This window comes from Lepisma saccharinum, chromosome 30 (assembly GCF_977018435.1).
Source record: "Lepisma saccharinum chromosome 30, izLepSacc3.1, whole genome shotgun sequence".
In the NCBI taxonomy this organism is placed as follows: Eukaryota; Metazoa; Arthropoda; class Insecta; order Zygentoma; family Lepismatidae; genus Lepisma; species Lepisma saccharinum.
Window position 1 is genome coordinate 2,333,686 of NC_139258.1, and position 7,309 is coordinate 2,340,994.

General features: G+C 39.7%; 1 protein-coding gene across 5 annotated transcripts in view; it reads right to left on the reverse strand.

The window, feature by feature from the left end:
• LOC145981803 (multiple PDZ domain protein-like) overlaps positions 1-7,309 on the reverse strand; it is a 963,820-nt gene that overhangs the window by 575,974 nt on the left and 380,537 nt on the right. The window lies entirely within an intron of this gene.

Below are 7,309 nucleotides of genomic sequence, written 5' to 3' on the forward strand. Positions count from 1 at the left end.
GGTCCAGGAACCTTTCTTCCGGATTAATTTAACTGCGGTCCAGGAACCTTTCTTCCGGATGAATTTAAATGCGGTCCAGCAACCTTTCTTCCGGATGAATTTAAATGCGGTCCAGGAACCTTTCTTCCGGATGAATTTAAATAAGGTCTAGGAACCTTTCTTCCGGATGAATTTAAATAAGGTCCAGGAACCTTTCTTCCGGATGAATTTAAATACGGTCCTGGAACCTTTGTTCCGAATGAATTTAAATAAGGTCCAGGAACCTTTCTTCCGGATGAATTTAAATAAGGTCCAGGAACCTTTCTTCCGGATGAATTTAAATACGGTCCTGGAACCTTTCTTCCGGATGAATTTAAATGCGGTCTAGGAACTTTTTCCGGATGAATTTAAATACGGTCCTGGAACCTTTCTTCCGGATGAATTTAAATACGGTCCTGGAACCTTTCTTCCGGATGAATTTAAATACGGTCCTGGAACCTTTCTTCCGGATGAATTTAAATACGGTCCTGGAACCTTTCTTCCGGATGAATTTAAATAAGGCCAGGAACCTTTTTTCCGGATAAATTTAAATAAGGTCAAGGAACCTTTTTTCCGGATAAATTTAAATAAGGTCCAGGAACCTTTCTTCCGGATGAATTTAAATACGATCCAGGAACACGTCCCGGAACATTCTTTTTCCGGGTCAGTTTAAATAGGGTGCAAGATTTGTATTGAAATGAAACAATACGCAACTTCAACCAAATTTAAATTGTGCCAGAGAAAAAAGTTCCGGTTCTCTTACGGAACCCAACAGAATCCATTAGAATTTATTGGTTCCTGAACATTACCAACCCTGCATCTTGTGTTTAACGCCAACCATTTTGAAATACTTTGCGCTAAAAGGAAGCAATGGGTTGGTGGACAGTTACATTCGCCAGCCTCTAGAAAGAGTGGATACCACGTGATTCTGCAAGACTGCCACGACAATAAACTCAAACGCGATTACATCGCGAATGCAGACCACTTCACCAACTCGATATGCTGGAATGTTGATTCAGTGGCTCAAAGCTACATTACCGTTGTTCGGTGTTTGACATTCATACAGAATTTTTGCAATGTCATCGCGTGGAAGCCAGAAGGACTTTACTTTGCACAGGCAAGTTTTTATGTCAGAAGATTAATGTAGTATGAACAGCTGTGGAACAAAAACATTTATACTGCAAAGTATATGTAGTGAAGAAAAAAGATTACGAGACTCAAAATATGCAATCACACATTTGAAGAAAAGATTATGAGACTCAAAATATGCAATCACGCATTTGAAGAAAATAAGATTATGAGACTCAAAATATGCAATCACACCTTTCCAACTCTCTTTTAAACTTCTATCCTTTGTTTAACAGAATACACCCTTTTCACGCTACCATACAAGAACAAATCAGTATACATCCATGGTTTCACGTGTAAATTTTACTAAAATATTTCTCTTTGTAATTATTTATTCGTTTCTATGAATGAAGTTATACACTCAGAGGCAAGAAAAACGTGACACTAGATTCTGAAATATTCGCTTCCCTAGCGTTGTGTGACGGTAGAAGTTGCCATTGAAAATTTTCTATTTAACACTTAAGAGTTAGGCACCACACAACGCATTACAAGGAAGCCAGTATTTCAGGAAGTAGTTGTCCCAATTTTATTGCCGGTGACTGTACATACATACATAAATACAAACGTGTTTGTGTGTGTACAATAGCAAAATTCTAATCCATAATCCTTGAAGTTGCTTTAATTACAATGGAAAAACGTTGCGTGTGTATGTACTGTAATAAGTAGCTGAGTAATATGCAATTACTGGATTAAACAGTAATGAAGTTAGCATCAATCCCTTAATAGGAGAGTTTCATTAGCTCACGAAAACATTCGCTGATATTCCCAAAGAATCTCTTCATTAACATTAGCTATGTTAAGACATGTTTCCTACACCGTTTGAGTGCAATGATACTCTTGTATTTTTTGCAGATGAATGGCCCTTTCATGGCGATATACAGACTGGAACATCATGCGCTGACACCGTGAAATAAATGTTGGAAATGCATTGGTAAGTTAACGCAAATTCAGAAAGTACATTTGAATGAGGGTGTGTGTGTGCATGTATACAAGTTGTGAAATGTTTGTACATGGACAGACCTATAACTAAAAGACCGTCGCTGAAGCCTCAGTTACACTGACTGTGTAATCTGAGACACATTCTCACCCCTCTTCTTGCTCTATGACAAGTCTGCTTGATACATCTGAGCGGTATAAATTTCTCGTATAGGACAAACGGCTGAAATTTGCTAGTTCATTTAATTTGAATATTCGTACTTACGTATTCTGCATTGAGAAACATTGCTGAAGGTGGCATTTCGCTTATTTCACGGAAATAAGCTCTATTTGCGACATATCGAGTAAGTTTTCTTCGTTTCTTTTTGCCTTCGGTAACACGCAAAATGGCGGTCACAGTTTCACTACCGTACTCGGAATGCAGTGTTTCCACCCCACTGCACCCATAAATACCTACGGAGCCCCACAAACCATTGACGCATAGCCCCACGAATCATTTCCGGTAAGGTTAGGTTAGGTAGGGTCACGTATAGGTTACAATAGATAAAAATTGGTTTCGAAAACAAAATGCGTAGCCCCACACACCATTCGCGCACAGTTCCATGAACCATTGACACACAACCCCACGAACCATTTGCGGAAACGTACCTTCTTCAGTTACAATAACACGTGTTTGGAAACACTGACCGGGATTACGTCATCACACACAGGCTACATCCACTTGGAAGTAAATGGATGCAAGAGCTTTCGTGCACCGGTCACACATTTATATCGGAAAATAAGATGATTTACCGGCAAAATTCAATGAACGATGCGAGAAAACACTTCCCCGAACTTCCACAAGTATAAAGAAACTGCATTCGGTAAGTAATTTCTCCTGGAAATTTGAAGAAATCCGTTTGTCCGATATCCGAAATTTACCCACTTGACCCTCTGTACCCCCTAGAGAAAGTGAAATATCTTGCATGGTTTATGAACGTTTTCAGTTGGTTTTAGATCTCGGTGAATATAGCACCCAAAACGACTTTCCACAACGTAGTTAGGTTAGGTTTGCTACTGATAGTTATTTTCGGCGTGTTATTTCGCTATTTTAGTGTGCATAAAAACAGTTTTTACTAACAAATAGCGACGAAAATACTCAGAAATTACAGGTTTTAACTTACGTGTGCTATTCTTTGGTACCAAATATCTCAGTTATTTGTCGTTTCCTAACGCTGGAACCACTTTTACATTACATAAAACATTCAAATCTGTCGATTACAGTAGGTAAACGGTCCCGTCTGCTTCTATCTAAAGGCAGAATCTTTGGGTCTGAACCCAGAGTTTTAAAGTGGGAATTGTTTGCAATTTAAATACTGGTGCATTCCAATTAAGATACAGTGACTTACGAGACTCGAATGGGATCCAATGAAAAGCCGCATGAGATGCCTTAAAATTCGTCGCTTTTTAACCTCCTGGGCTAATCGTAACAATCAGAATGGATGCCGAACAGATAAAATCAATGAAAGACCAATGTATCACCCAGGATCGACGTCTAGGTCCTTTGAAATCTTGGCGCGCGCCACAGTAACAATTTCGCTACGGATAACGCGGGTTGATATCAAACATCACTGAGAGTGCCATATATGAGTGCTCATATCTGATCGGAAAAAATACGTACATGAACAGGGTGTACCAAAAGTCCCCCCTTCCCTTTGAATTGTAGACAAACCTGCAAAATGTTACTTTAACAGCATGTGTATGATGAGAGGATGGTATACCATTAAATCAGACAAATGTACTTCAGAGGATCTGTGTGCACACCGCCATTTTCATGGCACAGTATTATTCGCCTCCAGGTGCGATGTGAAATCCTCCGTAACTTGGCTGGCGTGAGGGAAGCAAACGCAACAGTTTCTTGAAGTTCCCCAGTTGTCTGATAACGATTTTAGGCGACTTTCTGTTTGATGTGCTCCCATAGCGCATTATCACAAGATATTAGATCTGGATTTCGGGGTGGCCATTTCAGAGGTGCTGGCAAATTTGGCGATCCTCGTCCAATCCATTTGTCTCTGAACACACATACCGGAATTGGATCGTTTGGGTCTTCTTGGTCGAATCTGATTCCAACAGGATGGGGCAAAAGAACACTTGGCAATACGTGTAAGAGAATACATGTGTCATGAAAATGGCGGCGTGCACACTGATCCTCTGGAATAAATGGTGGTCATTTGTCTGATTTAATGGTATACCATCCTCTCATCATACGCATGCTGTTAAAATAACATTTTGCAGGTTTGTCTACAATTCAAAGGGGGAGGGAATGGGACTTTTGGTACACCCTGTATATCTGGTACCTTCACGTATCTTTTGCACTTCTTGGATTAACTGCGACGATGTGAATGAATTACTCAGGCCCGTACTGAGGGGTAGGCTAGGGTGGCTGACCCCCCCCCCCCAAAAAAAAAGATTGATAAATTTACGCTTGACAGAGGTATATTCTTGTAACACACTGCTGGAATTTAATGTTTCTCAATAGCACGTATTTTAAAGATTTTCTTCAGACACTAGGACATAACTGAAGTATTCTTAAATATGCCGAACTCTTTTTATAATCAGAAATGGAAACTACGAATCTTTAAATATAACGTATATATTTTTTTAACGAATTTTTATTTCTTGTAGGATGTAAATATTACAAACTATGGCATAATAAGAAATTATCGAATGTCACCAAATCACAATCCTGACTAGGGCGCCAAAATATCTAGCTACAGTCCTGGAATTGATGATGATGGGACAAACACCTTTGCCTGATCAGGGTTCGAACCTGGCACCTCTGGCTTCATAGCCTCTCACACTACTCCGCCACGAAGATTCGCATTTACGTGCCAACTGAGAAGTTGAAAAACTTCTTTTAAACTTGTTAACTGAAAATGAACTTCCCGAATCGGTCGATTATTTAATCAGGGACACCTCGGACCCCATAAGCATTCAAGCCAACCAGAGTGAGAACGTTAACGTCTCGCGTAACCACTTAAACATCACCCAACAGTTTTGCGTAAGTCTTCACGTTGTTTTTTTTGCGAGCATTTGCTACAAATGTTTGCTCCTGTAGAGTTAATGACTTACCTTCTTGTGCAAGAGGAATTTATAAAAGCTGGGATAATTTCGCCGAAGCTACAAAGAGCAGGCAACAATTTTCACATCATAAACTAAACAATATGCACCGACAATTCAACAATACAGCCGTCAAGTAGGACATGGCCTTCGCACCGTAATTGCACGCACCACGTCACGGCAAGCAACCCATGCAGGAAGCTAAAAAGGAGACAATCACAGGTTTACAGTGTGGCCAGCTACTGGCAAAAAACTAAACAAAAAAGTTCCCAAAATGTTACTACTGGGCGTACTCAGAGCCCTCTGGAGACCGTTCGAAGCAACGGATTTGGCTGAAACTTGGTGTAGATGTTATGGACACGGGGAAGCGAATGCTCACGAAGAAAACAATTCAAATTTGAAATCTGGCGCTGAAGTCTGGTGAACAACATTCGGGCACCCACTGATCACACTCTCTTATGCTTCTAAAGCTTATTCACGTTGACAGGGTGCATGCTGAACACTCCTGTACCGACATAAACTCAAATTACTGGTTATTGCTACTTCAGCGCCACTTTCAACCTGGTGGTGAAAATTTCAACTACTGGCCACCCATTACATTAATAATCATGCATAAGAAATAATTATTTAAATCGTAACTATGGGGGGGGGGGCATTGTAAAATAAAAACTGAAATGACAAAACTTGACTCAGTAGCAAAGTTTGGTGTTGCCCCCCCCCGCGCTTCTTTATAGTGCCCAAAAGATTAAGAGCTTTTGCCACAAAGAACCGTCACTACTCCACAGTATCGTCCCCCAAATAACTTCACTCCACATAGACTTTTTTTCCATCATTAATTGGGCCTGCAATACAATGGGTTAATGGTCAAACGCTATGAAGTTTGTATTTTTCGTTCATAGATGGCAGCACAAGACTACATAAATTATTTTCGTCGTAAAAGTCATGAGAAGCTAGAATTTTGATAAGCATTTCATGCATTTTGTACACAGTATGTGAAATCTAAAATAGCTTAAATACAAATGCTGCTGGTGAATAATTTTCTAAAAATAATTCTAAATTATCGACTTACTCGTGAAATCATATGAACATTTTCAAGACATAACAAGGCAGATTCCGGCCGAGCTTGCAAACAAATATCTCCATGTTACATTTGATGCTTTTTACGATGTGTTAAACTTCGGCGAAAAGAAAGGAAAACCTGATTTACTGATAGATAACGTCAACGTTTAAGGTAATGCATAATTCCAGTTTTATTTACTGCTGAATAAGCAACTATTACTACTAAAATTTTCACAACATTTACTAAATTAAAGGACAGTTATGTTTACAAACACACTCATCAGTTTGAGTTATTGTTTCAAGTACACTTTGTGCACAGATTGGCTAATCGGGACTGGACATACAGTTTAAAATAGAATCGGAACTAATGTGTGGCTCCACCGGGTATCGAACTAGGAGCCCTTTATTTACAAGCCGACGATGTTACCACTACGCTAGCGGGGAGGCCCCGGAAACTTACTCTCATGAAAATAATTAAGTAACGCCTTATTATACAATGAATGCTGTTGTTTACAACAAGTATTAATTTTTGAATCGGGAGCATGCACACTCAAATTATTCTGTTCTCTTATTAATTACACGTTTAAGTATTACAACAAATGTTCACGCCCGCGAAAAACACCCAATTTGTTCGGTAAACTGCTTACTGCGTGTGCAAATTGCCAACAAGAGTCAAGGGCGCACGCGGGGGGTGGGGGAACTTGACCCCACTGAGAGATCTGTGGAAAGACTTAACATTTAAGCTTACAGTCTATTTTACACTGATTATCTAACTATAAAAAACAGCTTTTTGTCGACAGTTATGCAAATTGTGTATATATAGATCTACAGAATATGAAAATTAAAAAACAAAAGGTATTAGTAGTAGTAATAAAAATAATAGCAATAATAATTAGTTTCTCTGACTCTGACCCCCCCCCCCCCCTGAGAAAAATCCTGCGGACGTCATTGACGAGCAGTACTTGCTTCACGAATGAAACGCGAAGCTACCGGTTTAGTGCCAGGTGGACAGAGTTGGCAACCCTGCTTTGAAACGCCAGCCTGTTTTATGTGCATTGGAGAACCTTCG